The sequence below is a fragment of the Mauremys mutica genome, unplaced genomic scaffold (genome assembly GCF_020497125.1).
Source record: "Mauremys mutica isolate MM-2020 ecotype Southern unplaced genomic scaffold, ASM2049712v1 Super-Scaffold_100125, whole genome shotgun sequence".
Taxonomy (NCBI): domain Eukaryota; kingdom Metazoa; phylum Chordata; order Testudines; family Geoemydidae; genus Mauremys; species Mauremys mutica.
Window position 1 is genome coordinate 338,157 of NW_025423274.1, and position 20,725 is coordinate 358,881.

The 20,725-nt window shown below is 53.0% G+C and overlaps 2 non-coding genes across 2 annotated transcripts; both read left to right on the top strand.

Moving 5' to 3' along the window:
• Window positions 1–17,765: 17,765 nt before the first annotated feature.
• Window positions 17,766–17,847, top strand: TRNAS-AGA. The gene has a single exon. It is a non-coding gene; the product is annotated as a tRNA-Ser (tRNA).
• Window positions 17,848–19,441: 1,594 nt separating this feature from the next.
• Window positions 19,442–19,515, top strand: TRNAT-UGU. Its single transcript has one exon. It is a non-coding gene; the product is annotated as a tRNA-Thr (tRNA).
• The last annotated feature ends 1,210 nt before the right edge of the window (window positions 19,516–20,725 follow it).

Below are 20,725 nucleotides of genomic sequence, written 5' to 3' on the forward strand. Positions count from 1 at the left end.
TCTACACCCTCTGCCCCAAGGTCTGCCCACCACCCACACCTCTCTGCCCCTCCCCTGAGACCTGCTCTGCCCACCACCCACACCTCTCTGCCCGTCCCGTGAGACCCGCCCTGCTCACCACCCACACCTCTCTGCCCGTCCCGTGAGACCCGCCCTGCCCACCACCCACACCTCTCTGCCCCTCCTGTGACACCCATCCTGCCCACCACCCACACCTCTCTGCCCCTCCCCTGCCCAGCCCACCGCTTGCACCTCTATTCTTCCCCCCTGAGACCCGCTGTGCCCACCTCTTTCTTCATGCTGCGTTGTTATTCCATGAAACATCAGGGATGGAATAAAAAGCTGAGTTTACTCCAGGGTGAGGAAAGAAAGGAGCCACCAACCCCCTGGCAAAGCTCAGTGCCCCAGAGAAAACCTGCCCCCTGCTATCGCAATCACTGATGTGCTGGGGATATGGCGGGAAAGGGACTGTCTGAATTAAGGCAGGATTAATCAAGGCAGGAAAGGGACAACAATCCTCAGCAACATCATTAACCACAAACATATTCTCATCATACTCCAGCCAGAAGGGAAATGGGGAGGAATTCTTGCTGTTCAGCCATGGACACACGCACAGCAGTGAGTGTGGTGTGGAAGCTGGTCTGGTTAAACAATTGGAAATGATCACTCAGTGAGATCAGAACTAGAGTGTAGTGAGAAAACTGCATAAAGCAAGTAGTTGTGGCTGAGTGATTAAGGTGATAGACTAGAAATCCATTGGTGGCTCCCTGCTCGGGGTTGAGTCCTGCCAGCTATGGAGGAACTTGCGGTTCTTTAAATTTAACAATTTAGTTTCAGTGGCTGAGCATCCTTGGTGTCAACAGGAGCTAGGTCTTGTCTCACTCTCAGGCTGTGTCTACACAACAGAGTTATGCGGCTTTACTTAAAGCATTTTAATTAAACTGCTGTTGCGTATCCACACTATGCGGCTTGTGTCACCAGAGCACATCCACGCTAGCAACTCTTGGATCGCCACAGAGAGCAGTGCATTGTGGGTAGCTATCCCACTGTGCAACTGGCTGCAGGGTGCTTTGGGAGGGGTTTGCAATGTCTCACAGGCTGGTACAGCATCACATCCTACTACATTGACAGCCGCTTTTCACCTGAAGTGTGTGTGATGGGGCAGAGACTGTGCGTGTGGTGGGGAGGGAGTGTGTGTGTTAGAGAAGAGTGAGTGTGTCGGCGCGCGGTCTCTAAGTTCAGACAGCTGCTGGAAGCAACCAGTCCTGAGGCAGGGGGAGGGGGACAGCACCAATATCAGCCCCCGCTTCCCTCACTGGCTCAACACAGCACAGCAGTCTTTGTCAAACACACACATGCTGCTACCTGCCTGGCTCGGTGTCAGGGGTGCTGGCTCATGGGGGTTTAGAGGTCCATGGGCCGTAAGGCCCACCCCCCGCACTGTAAGGAAGCTTCCGCCCAGGGCCGGCTCCAGTCCCCAGTGTGCCAAGCGCGCACGTGGGGCAGCATTTTAACGGGAGGGCGGCAGGCGGGTCCGGCGGACCTTCCGCAGTCATGCCTGTGGGAGATCCAACGGAGCCGCAGGACGACCGGACCTCCCGCAGGCATGACTGCGGCGGGTGCGCTGGTCCCGCGGCTCATGTGGACCTCCCGCAGGCATGACTGCGGAAGCTCCACCATAGGCGCGGGACCAGCGGCACATCTGCGGGAGGTCCCACGGAGGCGCAGGACCAGCGCCCGGCGGCGTGAGCGGCGCAACGCGCCGCCCTGCTTGGGGCGGCAGAATTCGTAGAGCCGCCCCTGCTTCTGCCGCCTGCTCTGTGTTCGCAGTGTGGGAGAGAGCAGTATCCACAGCGGTGATTTGCTCCTGGCTGCCGGAGCGAGCAGCAGGCTCAGCTTCAGAACTTCCCAGAGCGATGAAAGGGGAGGGGCCCATGGCTCTGTAGCAGGAATGCAGGGCAGGCGAGTTCACAGCAGGCATTGTGGGATACTGGAGGAGTCCAGTTATGGTGATATAATGAACAGCAGCGTCTACACTGACAATTTGTCACTTTAAGTTTGCTGCAAGCAAAGCTTGTCAGGCCCCGGTGGGGATGGCAGGGAGTCAGGTTTGGACAGACATGAGAGCTTAGACACAAGCAGGCACCATGGCTTAGCTGGCTAAAGCACCTGTTTTGTAAACAGGATATCCTGGATTCAACTCCCAGTAGTGCCTTGTTGACTGGCTGTTGGGGCACCTGGTATTGGCTACTGTAAAAAGACAAAATAAGAAGCTAGAGGGACCTGTGGTCTAGCCCAGGGTGGCTGGTTTTATGGTTTAAATAACACTCACAGGCACTGATAACAGAGTTACTGAAAGTTTGGGAGTTAGGAGGTGGTAGATGAGTGTTCTAAGCCCCTCGCAGATGACCCCCTCCCTCTGGGACGGGGCAGGTCTGAGCTCTCACACTAAATGGCTCATTGTGGCTGCCAGAATCTGTGGGCAGCTCATTTAGTTTACACCGAGGGTTGAGTCCTGCTTTGTGCACCGTGTGTGAGAATGAAAATCCTAAACCGCCCTTTGAAATAACGAATGCAGCAGGACGTGTTATTGTCCCTGCCCCAAAGCAGACAGACCAACGGAGAAATGCCAGTGAGTCCAGGCTAATACTCCACTGTGGTTTTACCTTTTTCATTTGCTAAACTCCCTCCCAACCTTGTGGGGTCCCAGAGCCCGGTATTGAGCCTGAGCCGAGATGTCTACACTGCAAATTTACCACCCCACGGCCCTAGCCCGGGAGCCTGCACTGGCACGGGGCAGCTGTGGGTGTTTCATTGCAGTGTGGACATAGCCTAGCATTATGTCTACACTGCCATTAACACACCCAAGTCACTATTCTCAAACCCTGGGTCAGTTGATTCAGGCTTGTGGGGCTTGTGCTGCAGGGTTATAAAATTACAGTGTAGACACTTGGGCTTCAGCCCAGACTCCGAGACCCCACAAGGGGTGAGGGTCGCCGAGCCTGGGCTCCAGTCTGAGCCCCAGGAGCCCAAATCAGATCATCCAGGCCAGCCGGGCCACAGGGATTTTGTCACAGTATAGATGCCCTCTCAGGGTATGTCTACACTGCAATGTAAGCCCAGGGTTAGCAGAAGTCGTGTCAGCAGCCCCAACACATAAACATAAACCACGAGGGAAAGACCCACCCCCAAATAAGCTGGGCAGTGTCCTTCTCCCTACAGTTCGTAAGTCCGGCAACCAAAAGTCCTTTAACATGAGCGCCCCCCTACCCTGCACCCCACTCACAGCTGTTGTCCTTAGTCAGTGCAAGCCCAGAGGTGCCTCTGTAGAGTTCACCTGCCATCCTGGGTGGAAAAGGGGGAAAATAAGAAGGCACCGTACTCACTATGTTGTCTAGGGACTCACTCATTCCTCCTCAGCCACTCTGTCCTAACGTTGGTCTAACACCTACATTTTAGTATTGGGACCCAAGCCCCAGCCCACTTGGCTTTGGAACCCCTGTCCCCTGCCTAGCAAGTGCAATTGAATTGAGGGTGAGTCCCTCAATCGGGGTCTGCCAAGCACAGTTCTGCTGCCCTCGAGTCACACAACAAGGATAACAACCCTTTATTTCTCCTGCCCCTGTAACATGGAGACTGGGAATCCAACACCAGCCAAAAGTGATCATTTCGGCAAGCAACCCAACATATTTCCAACATACTGTAAAATCCACATGCAGACTCATACCCGAAACCTTGCAAGAAAAACTTCCTGAGGGGGTCTGAAGCACCTGCTGCTGGAGGGAAGGAGGGAGCCGTGGGTTGGGATTGAGGAGCAGCATGAGGAGGGGCGGCCTGTGGGTTGGGATTGAGAGGCACTGGGAGTAGGAGGAGTCTGTGGGTTGGGACAGAGGAGAAGGGTGAAGAGGAGCAGGCTCTGGTTGGGAGTGAGGAGCAGTGAGCATAGGAGGGACTGAGGGTTGGGACTGAGGGGCACTGGGAAAAGAGGGGACATGGGTTTAGGCTGAAGAGCATCCTCATTGGGGGATCCAGCAGGACAGGGGAAGGCAGCAGGTGATTCTAATTCCTTAGAGATATTCTGTGTGTTTGTATGTGTGTGTGTGTGTGTGTGTGTGCAGGGAAGGAACATGCTCTATGCCCAGAGGCCTTTATTCCTCCAGGCTGCAAGGACAGAGGGGCTGTCAGGAAGTTGCCCCTTCAAACCCACACACAAAAAGGCCCTTCTGAGGAAAGGGAAAATCCTGAAGAGAAAAAGTAACATCAAAGAGGACTCCAGAAAGACAGGTCAAGATCTCAGTGAGTAGTTTATCACCTGACCAGGGACTTGAATGCTGGACTCTCAGATTAAAAGTCTGATGCTCTGCCCACTGAGCTAGCCAGGCTCACAAAACCAAATAGCAAGTTGGTGCAGAAGAGAAACTAGTCAAGAAAAAAGAGCAGGAAACAATACGGGAATCCTGCTGTTCTCTCTGGCCTGGTCAGGGCTGTGCCGATTGGGTGTCAGCACTAAGTTCGGCATCAATATGGTGATCCCGGGGAAGCTTGGGGTCCCCAGGTTGCCTAAGGAGGGGTGAACCGGCCCAGGTCGGAAACGGAGCAGGTCAAAACTCCCGTGCGGATCAGTAGTGGGGTCGCGCCTGTGAGTAGCCCCTGCAGCGTAGCCTGGGCAAGACAGTGAGACATGGTCTCCTTTTATACACCCCCCTACCCCGCAGAGACTGTATGGGGGGATGGGAGCACCCATTGTGGGGATCCTGAACTGGTGGGAGGGAGGCACCATGTACCAGGGATCCCAAAACACAGAACAGGGACACCCACACACCAGGTGTCTTGCAGCAAGAGCTGCGGTCTTGATTTACAAACTGCAAGTGATGGAGAATTTACCACCTCCCGTGCGGAGCTTGTTCCACTAGATAATTAGCCTCATGGTTAAAAAATGGTCATTTCCAGTTGGGATTTTCTGACCTCGACTGCAAGCCAATGGGGTCTTGTTCAATCTTTGTCTGGTGAATTAAAGAACCCTTCAAATCACATATTCCCCCCTCTGGGAATTTGTAAAACGTATTTAAACCAGTGATTAAATCCCCTCTTAACCTCCAGTCAATGAAATCAATTGAGCTTCTTCAGTCTCTCGCTGTAGACATTTTCCTTGTTTATAAAGGCAAAAATCCTGATCTTTCCAATGGGAGCTTCTGCTGAAATATTTAGTTTGGGGAAGGATTTGGCCAGGGGGGTTCGCTGGTCCGGCGGCTCCAGTGGAGTATCCGCAGGCATGTCTGCGGGAGGTCCACCTGAGCCGCGGGACCAGCGCACCCTCCGCAGTCATGACTGCAGAAGGTCCGCCGGACCCGCCTGCCGCCCTCCAGGGAAAATGCCGCCCCACGCGCGCGCTTGGCGCGCTGGGGTCTGGAGCCGGCCCTGGATTTGGCTGCACTCAGAGATCTGCCCGCGGGTTACAATCTGCGATCCGAAGGTTCGAATGCAAACAGCGTTTAGATGGGACCGTTAGTGCCGCCCCCCTGCTGACCAGTAGTGGGGTCGCGCCTGTGAATAGCCCCTGCAGCGTAGCCTGGGCAAGACAGTGAGACCCGGTCTCTTTTTATACAGACACCCCCCGCAGAGCCTGGAGGGGGGGATGGGAGCACCCACACGCTGGGGATTCTGAATTGGGGGGGAGGGATGCACCCAAGCAACACGGATCTTGAAAAGGGGAACAGAGACACCCACAGATCCCGGATGGGGGCAGGCAGGGGAAACCACACACGGGAGCTAGTTCATGGGGTGGGGGACAGAGACACCCACCAGAGATCCTAGATGTGATCACCCACATGATGGGATCTTGAACTGGGAGAAGGGAAGCACCATGTCCCAGAGGTTCTGAAGGGGGAACAGGGACACCCACACACCAGGTGTCTTGCAGCAAGAGCTGCGGTCTTCATTTACACAGAGCAGTGATGGGGAATTAACCACGTCCCTTGCGGAGCTTGTTCCACTAGATGATTAGCCTCATTGAAGTACCCAGACCTTTTAACAATAAGAAGTGAAATGAAATGGCCCCATGATGGCAACAGAACCTAAGAAATTTGTTAGTCTCTAAGGTGCCACACGTACTCCTGTTCTTTTTGAGGATACAGACTAACACGGCTGCTCCTCTGAAACCTAAGAGATGAGAAGCCATGTTCTTGTGCAATGTGCATTGCAGCTGAAAAGGGAGATGTCTCCTCTTTGATTCCTAAGCCCCCAACTCTAATCCACTAAACACCCCTTTCCTCCCACAGCCAGGACTAAAACCCAGGAGTCATAACTAGTGGCCCACCCTTAACCTTCTCTCTGTGAGGAGGAAGAAGAAGCTCTGAGACCCCTGGGCTGTCCCCTTGCCACCCTGCCTGGGTTGCACTTGAAACCCAATGGGGTTTCCTTGGGCAGTTTTGAATCTTGCTCCCAGAAAGGGTGTAATTTTTAGGAGCAGGTTCCAAATAGTGCAATTAACCAGCCAGAAGGGACAGCAGGTATCGGTGTAGGAGCCATTGAAATCATCATAGCAAAGTAGTTCAGGGAAACTGTTATTAATGAAGTGTGAGTGAAAGGCGAGAATCTGATGGTGTCAGTGTCCCACTAGAGGGCACTGAGATGGTTTTAAATTTGTCATCCAAACCCAGCCACCACCTAGCACATGTTTTAACCTCTTCTTCTTTTACGGTTGCTCCTTATCAGGGAAGAGGAGAGAGCAAACGAGCAATAGAAACAGAGACCTAGTGACCGAACCAATCTTTCTTTGCTCTGCAGTAACTCATCTTGCATCTGCGGCTGTTGAAGCTACAAGGCAGAGGACTAAGTACAACATTTAAACTTATGTTTGACCTCAGAGAATAAAACAAATGTGTCTGTAGAAAGAGGGGAGTCGAGTTCAATCCCTTGTCACCATCAATGTGCAAACCAGGAACCTGTTGCTTTGCATTCCTGATGTGTCACCATCATGTGGCTATTCTGTCTCAGTCCCTTTAATTAAAAAATTGTGTTTTTTTAATAGAAACTATATTTTCCTTGTAGAGACACAGGGGCAGATTAATCTACAAAGGGAAGGTGATTCCAAGGCAGTTCTGGAGGAGAAGGGAACGTTTTCAGCATCACTAACTTATTTTGTTTTGCCTCACAGAGAGAGAGAGAAAAAATAAACCTATTAATTTGTGCTACCAACACACTTCACAGCATGAAATACAGAATTTGGTGTTCAATGAGTTGTGTTCATTTACATAATATGAAAAATATGTTTTGGGCAATGCATGAAAACCTCACTGCATTGAACAACCCACTTGATCTAGTCAATGTACTACAGAATATTTAAAGAAGTTAAGAAAGATGTGCTTATAAATTAACGTGTTGTGCCATTTACACACGTACAAGACACAGAAGAAACTGAATTATTTGAGCTAATAAAATATCCACTTTCTCACAGTATTTTAGTTCTCAAGGTTGTTTTAATTTGCTTATTTTTTTGGAACTAGAAATGGGGAAAGAGCACATTGAAGTCAGTGGAATTACCGCAATGAGGGATTAGTCTCATTATTTGCCATTAACAAAACCTTTGTTAACAGAGAGTTAACTTTGACTGTGACTATCTCTTACCTTCCAGAACATCGAGTTCAGTAAAACTCAAACTCTGGAGAAACAGGGAATACAGAGTGATGGTACATGCCAAGATAACCTTAACTCTGCCTTCTAGAAGAGAATCCGTGATAGCATATGAGAACAAGGAAAGGTTTGGGGACAGATTACAGCTACTTCCCAAGAGTTTGTTTCTTCTTTAATTAATTGATCCTGGACCCATCCATAGATCCTGGCCTGGAATTTACTATCTTTATCCCAGTATAGTTAAAGGCAAAACTGCTTTACAAAAGCTCCTTTATTCTAGGTTATACAAACAGGTCACTTCCCCATTTATTTCAAGGAGATGGAATTTTCCTGACCCACAGGGAACTTAAACTAACATGCTCAGGATCACACATTCCTTAGGAGAAAACGAAGGGGAAAAAAACCCCAAACCCACCAAACCGTTGCTGTTTCTACCCAAATGATCAATGAGACCAGAAAGTGAGACTGTGCAATTAACTGTCTGGGACTACACTGACTCTGCAGTTACTTGGATGCAGAGACACCCAGCTCTACGGCTGGTAAACGTACAGAGACTCTGCTGCTGCTCATGAACTAGCAGCACATGACCTCTAAACAGCTGCCATTCGAATGTATCTGAAAGTCACAAGGAACAACGATCTGTGTTAAAGGAAGGCTGCCATTTATTAGAGCCCCAATTGATGCCGTGTGCGCAAAGAGAGGATTGAATGTGTAGCAGGGAGTTGGGTAAATCTTGGTTATTTTAATTTTGTAACAGGCTCCTGTCCACCTCCAGTAGAGTTTTCATTTCCAATGGCAACTTACTTACCAAATGTAATACAGACTAGTCCATGCCTCCCAAGTGGATGTGGTTCTTGTTCTTCTGCACATTTGTAGCCCATGGAGGCCAAGGACCTGCAAATGTGTCTTCATGGGCCTTTGTTTAATTGATGAAAACAAACCTAGACACTTAGAGGATTGGACCTGATTTCAGCTGGGGGACATGTTTGCTAGGTTTTTATGCATTTGCACAGGAAAACATTGAACCTTTCTCTTTATTTCAGGCATCCCTTTTCAATGGAACTCCTGAACATAACAAAAACAGATATGCAATTATTTTTGTTGAAAAAACAGGATTTTAAGTTTGTGAGAGGGCACTTAGATTTGAACCAAGGATCACTTGACCTGCCATCAAACACTCTACCACTGAGCTATACCCCCATGACACTTGCATAGGCAAGTCCGTGATCTTAAGGATTTTGAAGGACGGGCTCTGCCTCAGAGAGCTCCTTTTCTATTCCCAGACCACAGGGGTTTAAAAATGGGGGTTAATTAAACTTTATATACACGTGTAGACACCACAGCTTGCACACACACCAGCATAGCTTCCCCCACTGACATAGCTACCACCTCTCGGGGAGATGGGTTAACTGCACGGACAGGACAGCTCTCTCCCCTCCGCTTAGAGCAGCTTCATTATTTATGAATAGGTGGGAAATAACCTCCTGAATGGACAGGAACCAATGTATCAGATATTGCTGTGTCTGCATTCAATATGGGTAACTGGTCATATTGGGCTGGATTAATAGGAGCGTTGCCGGCAGATCGAGGGAAGTGATTATTCTCCTCTAGTCGGCACTGGTGAGGCCACATCTGGAGCCTTGCGTCCAGTTTTCGCTCGCTCCTCTCCTCCCCCAAGGCCTCCTTGTGCCTCTCCACCCCCTACCCCAAGGTCTGCCTGCTGCCCCCACCTCTCTGCCCCCTCCCCTAAGACCTGCCCTGCCCACCCCCTCACCTCTGTGACCTCTCCCCTGAGACCAACCCTGCCCACCACCTCTCGTGTGTGTGTGTGTGGTGGGGTGGACAGTGTGTGCGTTGTGGAAGAGTGAGTGTGTCGCACACTGTCTCTAAGTTCAGACAGCTGCTGGAAGCAACCAGTCCTGAGGCAGGGGACAGCCCCGACATCAGCCCCCTTCCCTCCCTGGCTCAGCTCAGCACAGCACTCTCTGTCACACACACACACACACACACACACACACACTGCCGCCTGCTTAGCTCTGTGTCAGGGGTGCTGGAACAGGGGGTTTAGAGGGCCATGGCCCCACCACTCTTTACTGGCTGTTAGGACAAATGATGGGGGGGGAAGGGTGCAGTCTTGGGGAAGAGGCGTCTGTGGGTGTGGCCTTGGGGGGAGAGGTGCTGTGATTGGGGGTCCTTAGGGAAGGGGTGTCATGGGGGTGCCACAGTTCAGACAACGGTACCCCCCCCACTGTAAGGAAGCTTCTGCCACCCCTGGCTCTGTGTTTGCAGAGCGGGAGAGAGCAGCATCCATGGCAGTGATTTGCTCCCCGGGGCTCTGGCAGGGGGGCTCAGGAGGCCATTTAAATGGCCCGGGGCTCTGGCCGCTACAGGGAGCCCTGGGCCCTTTAAATCACCAGCCTGGGGAAGCCGGGCTGGGCTGGCACAGCGTACCGGCTCTTGCCGGTACCCCATACCGGAACATACCAGCTTACTTTCACCTCCGGAAGGTCCCCACGTGGATCAATAACTGGTTAAAAGACAGGAAACAAAGGTTAGGAATAAATGGTCAGTTTTCAGGCTGGAAACAGGTAACTAGTGGTGTCTGTACTGGGACCAGGACTAGTCAACATATTCATAAATGATCTGCTAAACAGTGAGCTGACAAAATGTGCAGATGATCCAAAACTACCAGCTTGCTTCCTAGAACGAACGCTCCTTGAGTGGGGTGATCCACAGGGAGTAGCTCAAACCTCCAAAGTGCCTGGCCAGGGGCAGGACATTAGCACAGCAAGGGAGGGGTGTGGCAGTGACATCACAAAGGCCTTTTGCAGGACCTCAGACTATTGGTCAGAGGTGGTGGGGATGTGGTGACCTCACAGAGAGATGCTGACATCAGCCAGGCAGGACAGGGGCGAGGGGCCAAGGAAACCTCAGAGACCCCTGTGGCTTTGCTTCAGCAAGTCTCCTTCTCCAGGTCTCTCTTTGAGGAATGAGAGAGTATTCGGGTTCACGTACGTGAGCGCCAGGAGGAACCTCTTTCAAGTTTTCTCCTTCCCTTTTCCTGATTTTACTAGAAAACAGCCGTCCCTGTTTAGAAGGTAAGAGCCTCCTCAAGGTTTGAAACCTGTTCAGTCTGATCCATCTGGTGATAGTTGAATTCTTCGCATGGAAAACACAAGCTTCAGGAGGCAGAATTTTATTGTGCACCTGGGATTTTGTCCCTTAGAATCACTGGGGACATTAGGGTTTGTCCTTTTGGTTTCACCTTTTCCTCCGTCCATCCCTCCCTCCTCTCTCTTTGTCTCTTGCTCCTTTCACCTGTTCCCCTCCCAACACCAGGAGTGAGGGGTGTGTGTGTGTGTGTGTTGCGGGGGAGTGCTCGGCAGCTCCCACTGTGGGAGGTCCACCCAAAAATGTGGGGCTGAAATAGTGCTCGGCAGTGATCCCCACCGGTGACCTGGGCCATCCTTTGGGCTCCCTGGTGAGAACCCTCAGCCTCCCGTCCTCAGTCTCTACCCTGCAGCACTGCTGCCTAGAGGAAACTGAGGCACCAGCCAGTGACAGACACATCATGGCTCTCCTCATCTTCTTTTCCAGATACAACCCGGGGTGGGGGGGCGGGGATTCAGGGCAGTTGCACAGTCAACCTGTGGAACTCCTTGCCAGAGGATGTTGTGAAGGCCAAGACTATAACAGGGTTCAAAAAAGAACTAGATAAATGAACAGGGGACAGGTCCATCAAGGGCTATTAGCCAGGGCAGGCAGGGATGGTGCCTGTAGCCTCTGTTTGCCAGAAGCTGGGAATGGGCAGCAGGGGATGGATCACTGGATGATTCCCTGCTCTGTTCATTCCCTCTGGGGCACCTGGCACTGGCCACTGGTGCCTCAGTTTCCTCTAGGCAGCAGTGCTGCAGGCTCCTTTGGTCAGTTCCCATGCAGCTGTGTCGGGGGAAGGGGGAATAGAGGCTCATGCCCCCCAGCCCCACACCCCTCCTCCAGCAGCTGGGGAATCCAGGCCAAATTTAACCCTGGTAGCTGGGCCGGGGTTAGCCTGGGCCGGGGTAGGGCTGGGGAGGAATTGCGGGGGAGACAGATGCACCCACTGTGAGGGGAGATCCTCCCATTCCCTGCCACCCCCCCTCACTCCTTGCAGCACGGCGCCCCCTAGCACTTCTTTCTCTGTCGTGGGGGTGTCTGCTGCCTGCTTCTCCCTTAGCATCGTCTCTCCCCACCCTGGGGCACTGGTGCTGCCCGTCCTGTGCAAACAGGCAGGCCCCTGGTGTGCCCCATGGCACTGCCCTGCAATTGAGGGGGCAGCTATTGGATGGAGCCATATCGAAATATGGGGGTGGGCAAGGCTGGGGACCAGGACGCCTGGGTTCTCCCCCCAACTCTGGGAGGAGAGTGGAGGTTAGGGGGTAGAGTGGGGGAGGGGCAGGGCTGGGATCCAGGGCTTCTGGTTTTCTCCACCTCCTGCAGCTGCCTCGGTCCTTTCAGTGCATTTCCTGCTCCAAATTCATTTGCTGACTTGTGCAACCCACCCCAGAGGTGGCCGCATCTCAGTGTTGAGTGAAGCATCCTTGGCTGCATCACTTCCAGAGCACGGAGCAGCAGCCGCCCATGCAGCCAGGCAATGAGCATTTCCCACAGCCTGGAGCCGAGGGGGAGGCGGCAGCTGCTGTTCCAGCTCCTCGGGGACAGGCCCTGTCAGCCAACAGCCACTTCTTACCACAGCTAAGGGCGCCGGGTTCCTCTGGTAGGGGTGTGGAGCAGCCGTTCGTTTTCCTGTTCGCACTCCTCTGCGGTGTGAAAATCAGGGAGGGGAGGCAGAAGCCCCACTTCCCTCCCGAAATGACGCCCAGTGGGGGAAGCCAGGACAACAGGGTGGGGTGGCAGGTGGTGGCCAGACTCTCACCGCCAGGGTCTAGTCTAGCTCAGGGTCCAGCTCAACTTCCTTCCTGCACCACTGGCCCCCAGTCCCCTTCCACCACCAGGTCGACCAGGGCACTAGGGCAGGAACAGGGTGAGGCAGCAAGTCAAGCTGAGCAAGGCAGGAAAAAGCGAGTCTTGTCTTCATGGGCCGCTCACAATGACGTCCTTTTTGTGTGCAACTGCTGCAAAAACCTCCCGGGCAGACAAGCATCGAACCACAACAGTCCTGTGCAGCTGCTAAAGTAGCTTGGTTGGGTGAGCGTTAGCTTGAAAATCTAAAAGTCCTTGGTTCAATCCTGGGCTTTAACAGGTACTTCCATCCCTCTTTGTGCAGGGGCAGCTTGTTCTCTGGAAGCTCCTTTACCTGAGGCAAGTACCTAACTTTGAGCTCCCCAGCAGAACCACAGAGTGTGGGCTTCCGGCTCACCTGCAGGGTTGGGTCCAGGTTTTCTGCTGCCCCAAAGAAAAAAAATTTTGGGTGCCCCCCACCCCAGCCCTGGGCTCTCACCCCCGCTCCACCAGTGTCCCCCCCCACACTCTCTGCTGCCCCAGTGCTGGGCTCTCCACCCCACCCACACCCCCTACTGCCCTGGCCCTGGTCACCCCCCCACCAGTGCTGACTCTGCCCACTCCCCCCTCGCCTCCAGCTGGTTGGGCGCTGGCAGGGTCGGGGTCAGCAGCAGGACTCCCGGGCCAGGCCTCAGCCCAGGGTCCCTCCAGACAGGGCTCCCGCCTCCAGGACCAGCTGGGACCTGGGAGGGCAGAGCCGGGGACCATCCCAGCAGGAGGCTGAGGAGCCGGGGCAGGGTAGCCCCAGAGGGAGCGGAGCCCCGGAGAGCGGGACATGGGCCCCGCATGGCAGTGCCCAGGGCCGGCTCCATAGCCCAGCACGCCAAGCAGGCATGTGGGGCGGCGTTGTCGGGGCAGGGCGGCATGTCATACCTGTCCCCTCTTCCCGCGGCTCCGCTTGAGCTCCCGCAGGCATGTCTGCGGCGGGTGCACTGGTCCCGCGGCTCGGAGGGAGCTCCCACCACACCCGCTGCAGACACCGGCCGCGGGACGGGGAAGGGCGGCGCAGCGCGGCGCCCTGCTTGGGGCGCCATAATTTATAGAGCCGCCCCTGGCAGCGCCCCACCCCCTATGACCCCGCTGCTGCTGCTGCTTCTGGCCACCCTGCTGTGGCGTTGGGGGGCAGCCGCCCGGCTGCACCTGGTGTCCCCTGCTTGGAACCTGCCCGGACAAGCCACAAGTATTGTACAGACAAAGCGACACAGGATCTTTTCAGGGGGCAAGACAAAGATGCCACATTTATTATGAGAACAATTTGATTTCTGACCAATAACTAATATTTTAACCCTTACACACACACATTATACCTAATACCTACACACACACTCACATCCATCAGATGTTCTGCAGCTGCTGCATAGTTACCAGTCCTGAAGATAGCTTGAGTTTGTGACTTGAGTTTGCAGCTTGGGTTCGTAGCTTGTGGCGGTAACTGGCCAGGAAAGCCGGGCACAAGGACGAGCTGGGTCTCTGTTGGGCATGCACCGATGCCCTTCCATGTTGGCAGCAGAATGTTACCCTCCAAAGTCTCCCATCTCACCCATCCTTTTTGTAGGCTTTAGTTTGAATCCAGAGTCTATAGGTCTTGCAGTGTCACTGCCTCTGGGTTTGGTGATTGATCACCCATCAATTGCAGGCGATTTTCAGCCTGGGACCTGGCTTTGATCTTCCTTCTATTGGACCTTTTCTTTTTAGGGTGGCCTCTTCTTACTTTGTTAGGGCTCTTGTCTGCATCTTCAGCCGGTGGGGTTTGAACTTTATTTCATCAGGACAGGCTGGAGCTGGAGGTTGATTCCATCATCCATACATACCTCAGTCACACATCTAACCTAAACTAATAAGAATACAGCAGGGTTTGCAAAAATGAAGGTTGGAGGAAGCTATTAGAAAATGGAGTGAGCGTTTTAAAACGGGGTTTGAATTACAATATGGCAAACAGTGAACAGAAGTTACAATATAGGCAAGTGTAGTGAATGGTGAACAGAAGTTACATGGATAAAGTGAACAATTAAAAACAATTTCATTCATCAGTTTTACAGGGGCTGCAGGTCGGGAGTGAGGGGCATCAGCAGAGCTGTCAATCTGGAGGTCAGGACTGGGAAAGCAGGGGCTGCGGGTCGGGAGTGAGGGGCACCACCAGCGCAGTGACTGGGAAGCTCAGCGGGGAGCCCAGGAGGCTGCAGGTCAGGAGTGAGGGGCACCAGCAGCGCAGTGACTGCAGCGCTCAGCGGGAGCCCAGGAGGCTGCAGTTCAGGAGTGAGGGGCATCATCAGCGCTGGGAGAAACCCAGGATGCTGCGGGTCGGGAGTGAGGGGCACCAGCAAAGCTGTGAGTCTGGAGGTCAGGACTGAGATAGCAGGGGCTGCGGGTCGGGAGTGAGGGGCACCATCAGAGCTGGGAGAAACCCAGGGGGCTGCGGGTCGGTAGTGAGGGGCACCGGTAGAGCTGGGGGAAGCCCAGGGTGCTGCGGGTCGGGAGTGAGGGGCACCAGCAAGGCTGTGAGTCTGGAGGTCAGGACTGGGATAGCAGGGGCTGCGGGTCGGGAGTGAGGGGCACCATCAGAGCTGGGGGAAACCCAGGGGGCTGCGGGTCGGGACTGAGGGGCACCAGCAAAGCTGGGGAAAGCCCAGGGGGCTGCGGGTCGGGAGTGAGGGGCACCAGCAGAGCTGTGAATCTGGAGGTCAGGACTGGGATAGCAGGGGCTGTGGGTCGGGAGTGAGGGGCACCAGCAGCACAGTGACTGGGGAGCTCAGCAGGGAGCCCAGGGGGCTGCGGGTCGGTAGTGAGGGGCACTGCTAGAGCTGGGGGGAACCCAGGGGCCTGCGGGTCGGGAGTGAGGGTCACCGGCAGAGCTGTGAGTCTGGAGGTCAGGACTGGGATAGGATGATGTGCAGAGGGTGATTGGTGGAAGGGCCCATCTCTCTGGTCCTCTGGGCCAGGGAAGAACGATGGGGTTGGAGTCTTGTTCTTCACATTCACGGTGCGAGTACAGAAGGTGCTGGAGCTCCGACCAGGGAGGGCATTAGGAACCCATTATCATGCAGGGAAACATTCAACCGCTGATCTATACTCGCAACAAGGAGTGTCATGTATAGCCCAGAGCAGGACCAGTTTTTAACCTGGGGGTTAGTGAACTTTCTCTCTATACAAACACCACAGCTTACAAACTCCCCACCCCCGCTCTGTGTCACCAGAGCACAACAACAACTCTCCTTGGGGCACACACGGCTCCCCAGCTCCCTGCCCGTCAGTCTCTCCAGCGTTGCTCCAATCCCTTAAAGCAGGGTCTCAACCTCAATTTACCTTAGGGCCAGGGCCAGTCCTCCAGTCCTCCCAGTGGGCCAATAATGTCACTCATACTGCCCAGAACCCATCCCCCAAAACTCTGCCCCTCACCTGCCTAAGGCTCTGGGAGGGAGTTTGGGTGGGGGGAGGAGGTCTGGGGTGCAGGCCCTGGGCTGGGGCTGTGGATTGGGCTGGGGATTGGGGTGCAGGCTCTGGGGGTAGTTTAGGTGCAGAAGGGGTGAGAGGCTGGTCTCTGGGAGGGAGTTTGTGTCGGGGGAGGAGGTCTAGGGTGCAGGCCCTGGGCTGGGGATTGGGGTGCAGGCTCTGGGATGGAGTTTGCAGCACCGTAACAAGGGTGAGGCGAGTGAGGCACTTGCCTCGGGCGCGCAAAGTGGAGGGGCGCAGCTCTACCCCGATCAGTGGTGCTTCAGCAGCAGCTCTACTGCCGCCGCTTCTTCAGCGGCAGTTCGGCAATAGGTCCTTCTCTCCAATAGGGACTCAGAGACCTGCCGCCAAAGAGCCTGGAGCTGGCCCTTGCCTCGGGCACAAAAATTTCTTGTTATGGCTCTGGGAGTTTGGGTGCTGGGTGCAGGCTCTGGGCTGGGGCAGGGGGTCGGGGGAACAGGAGATGGGGTGGGGGTGCAGGCTCTGGGAGGGAGACTGGGGCAGGCAGGAAGGGGTGTGTGGAGGGGGGTGAAGGCTCTGGGAGGGAGTCAGGAGTGTGGCGCTTACCTGGGGCTCCAAGTGGGGCAGGATGGGGGGCCTCCGTGTGCTGCTGCCCCCAGGCATCACCCCCGCAGTGTCCCGGAGGATTGAAAGCAGCAACATCAAACCCCTGTGTAGCTCGCAGGAATGGACATAAACACTCCCTGGTATCTGAGGAGATGTTCAGCTTTGCCCTTGGTCAACTACAAGGCTAAAGGGAAAGGAGGTGGCGCCAGGTATAAAGAGTGAAACACGACACATCATAGTTATGCCCATGGTGGCTGCAAAATCTTTTTATGTACTTCTTCTTATCAGCAGTGTATTGTTTTCTCTGGAGTCTAGGTCTTGACCAAGAAATTTGTACCTTGATAAAATAATCGACTGCCCCTGGTGAAGGCAATGGACTTGACACCCACTGGGGTGTCCCTACACAGGTACAAGTACTAACAACAGTGGCTGCCTTTTAGCCATAGATTTTAATCAGGGCAATAAATTGAAACAAACCCCTGTTAAATCATTTCTCAGCCCGAGTCCTTCACCCACATTCCCTAGAGCACTGGGCCACCATGGGGACATTTCATTTCCCACCTCAATTTCACACAGAGACAAAATTTCCTTTGCACAGATCCATGAACAGCAAAATCTCCCTGTGTCTCTGGTCTGAGCCAGGGCATTCGATTCCAGTGAACCCATCTCTCCTGCAATGGCGATGGTCACACAGAGGGGACGTGGCACCTGCATCCCTGGCAGGGAGATATTGGCTCGGCTCTTTCTTTCTGCTGTTGTTGTTAGTCCATGTAACATCAATGCAAGGCTGAGTTCATGCACCAGCCCTCAGTGCCCCAGAGAAATCCTGCCCCCTGCTATTGGAACGATGTGCTGGAGATTTGACTAGGAAAGGGACTGTCTGAGTTGTCAGAGTGGGGAATGAACAACAATCTACAGCAATGTCGTTCACACAAACACACTCCCATCCTGCTCCAGCTGGAAGGGAAATGGGCAGGAATTCTTGCTGTTCAGCCAAGGACACTCTTACACTAATGCAGCCATGAGTGTGCTGGGGAAGCTGGTCTGAGCAAACAATTTGAAGTGACAATTCAGTGAGAACAGAATCATCATGTAGCAAAATGGGTGTATGTCAAGTAGTTGTGGCCAAGTGGTTAAGGCGATGGACTAGAAATCCATTGGGGTCTCCCTGCGCAGGTTCAAATCCTGCCAACTACGCAAGCACTGTGCTGTTGTTGTTATTATTGTAGCCTTAGTACCTGAGCATCCACAGTGCAAACTGGAGCCACATCTACTTTCACGCTGTCTACACTTAAAATGCTGCTGTGGCACTGCTATAGCACTTCGGAGTAGACAGTGAATGGAGGGGTTTTCCCATCTCTGTAATAGCTACATGGACAGAACAATTCTTCCTTTTCTTTAGCACTATCTAACCAGGGCTTAGGTCACCTTAACTATATGGGTTGGGGGGGGGGCGTTCACACCCTGAGAGACGTCGCTCTGTCAGTTCAGTGCCCAGCGTACACCAGCCCTTAGATCCCTCTTGGTATTTCAATGCAGGTACTGACCTGTGAGAGGAAAACATCAGCTCACAAACACAGAGACTGAATTCCCCACATTTAATCTCACTGCACTTTCCAGAAAGTCACAAAATTCAATTCATTCTTGCTAGGAGAGAGAAAAAATAAGTGACACTAAGTTTTTGGCTTGGTTAAATAAAATTAAGTGTTTAATTAATATCGTAAAAAATCTGTCCTGATTCCTCTAACTAACACCACAGCGTGAAATAGGAACAGAGACAAATCTTGTCAGTGACGACTAATTTCGCAAATGATCTTCCCATTATTAATTTCCACGCTGCCCTCATTGGAGGTCTGGGCATCTCCAGTGTCACTGCTCTGCATTCACCTTCCCCTAGAATTGTTCTCGGACATTCGCCTTCCTCTGCAGCGTGGGGCTCGAGTCACTTGCTGGAGGATTCCCTGCACCTTGAGGTCTTTAAGCCACGATTTGAGGACTTCAGTAACTCAGACATAGGTCAGGGGTTTGTTACAGGAGTGGGTGGGTGAGATTCTGGCGCCTGCATTGTGGAGGAGGTCAGACTAGATGATCATAATGGTCCCTTCTGACCTTAAGTCTATGAATCTATTCCCAAATTTTAGTCCTGCTTTGGGACAGTGTCTCTCATGCAAGAAACTGCCCAGTCTGCGCTAGCAGTGAGGCTTCCTCACTAACAGCTGAAATCAGGGAGAGCTGTGTGAAGTGCAGGGCCCCAGGGGTGCCTGAACAGGGGGGGAACAACACCCCAGGACTTTTAAAAATGGGAGGTCTCTGAAAGGGGAGGGGCCCAGCCTCTGTAGCAGGAATGCAGGGCAGGTGAGTTCACAGCGGGCATTATGGGATACTGGTGGAGGCCAGTTATGGTGATATAATGACCAGCAGCATTTACACTGAAAATTTGTCACTTTAAGTTTGCTGCACAAAGCTCTAGGCCTCTCGTCGAGGTGGTTTTATTTTGTCACCAAAATAGGGCAATTTTGTCGCCAGACGTGGTATTGCAGTGTGTGCACCAGCCAAAAGCTGCTGACCGAGGGAGCGTTGTATGTTTTTCACACACCTGAGCAATATAATTCTGCTGAAATAACTTTGCAGTGCAGACCTGGCCAAAGATTCACACACACACAGAGCTTGCAAGGAAAACCTCACCTGCTCCTCTGCTTTGCAGAATTCAAACATAAGCAAAGCTTGTCAGGCCCCAGGGGGGATGGCAGAGAGTCAGGTGTGGGCAGACAGTGTTTTTTAGCCACAGGCAGGCACCATGGCTTAGTTGGCTAAAGCGCCTGTCTTGTAAACAGGAGAGCCTGGGTTCAACTCCCAGTTGTGCCTTGTTGACTAACTTTTAGGGCACCTGGTATTGGCTACTGACAGAGGACAAAACACAGAGCTAGGTGGGCCTTTGGTCCAGCCCAGTATGGCTGTTTAAATTGGGATTGAGGAGAAGGGTGAAGAGGAGCAGGCTCCGGTTGGGAGTGAGGAGCAGTGAGCATAGGAGGGACTGAGGGTTGGGATTGAGGGGCACTGGGAAAAGAGGGGACATGGGTTTAGGCTGAAGAGCATCTTCATTTGGGGATCCAGCAGGACGGGGAATGCAGCAGGTGATTCTAATTCCTTAGGGATATTCTGTGTGTTTGTATGTGTGTGTGTGTGTGTGTGTGTGCAGGGGAGGAACATGCTCTATGCCCAGAGGCCTTTATTCCTCCAGGCTGCAAGGACAGAGGGGCTGTCAGGAAGTTGTCCCTTCAAACCCACACACAAAAAGGCCCTTCTGAGGAAAGGGAAAATCCTGAAGAGAAAAAGTAACATCAAAGAGTAAGTGAGAAAGACAGGGTAAGATCTTTGAGAGTAGTTTTTATCACCTGACCAGGAACTTGAACCCTGGACCCTCAGCTTAAAAGTCTGATGCTTTGCCAGCTGAGCTAGCCAGGGTCCCAAAGCAACAGAGCAAGTTCGTGCAGAGGAGAAACTAGTCAAGAAAACAAGAGCAGGAAACAGGGGAAACCTGCTGCTCTTTCTGGCCTGGTCAACACTATGAGTTTATATCGAATTTAACAGCATTAAATCACATTAACCCTGCACCCATCCACACAACAAAGCCCTTTATATCAATATAAAGGGCTCTTAATACCAGTATCTGTACTCCTCCCCGACGAGGGGAGTAGCGGTGAAATCGGTATTGCCATGTTGGATTAGGGTTAATGTGGCCGCAATTCGACGGTATTGACCTCCAGCCACTATCCCACAGTGCACCATTGTGACCGCTCTGGACAGCAATCTGAACTCGGATGCACTGGCCAGGTTGACAGGAAAAGCCCCGCGAACCTTTGAATTTCATTTTCTGTTTGCCCAGCGTGGAGCGCCAATCAGCACAGGTGACCATGCAGGCCCAGAATCAAAAAAGAGCTCCAGCATGGACCGTACGGGAGATACTGAAGCTGATCTCTCTATGGGGAGATGAATCTGTTCTATCAGTGCTCCGTTCCAAAAGACAAAATGCCAAAACATTTGCAAAAATCTCCAAGGCTATGATGGACAGAGG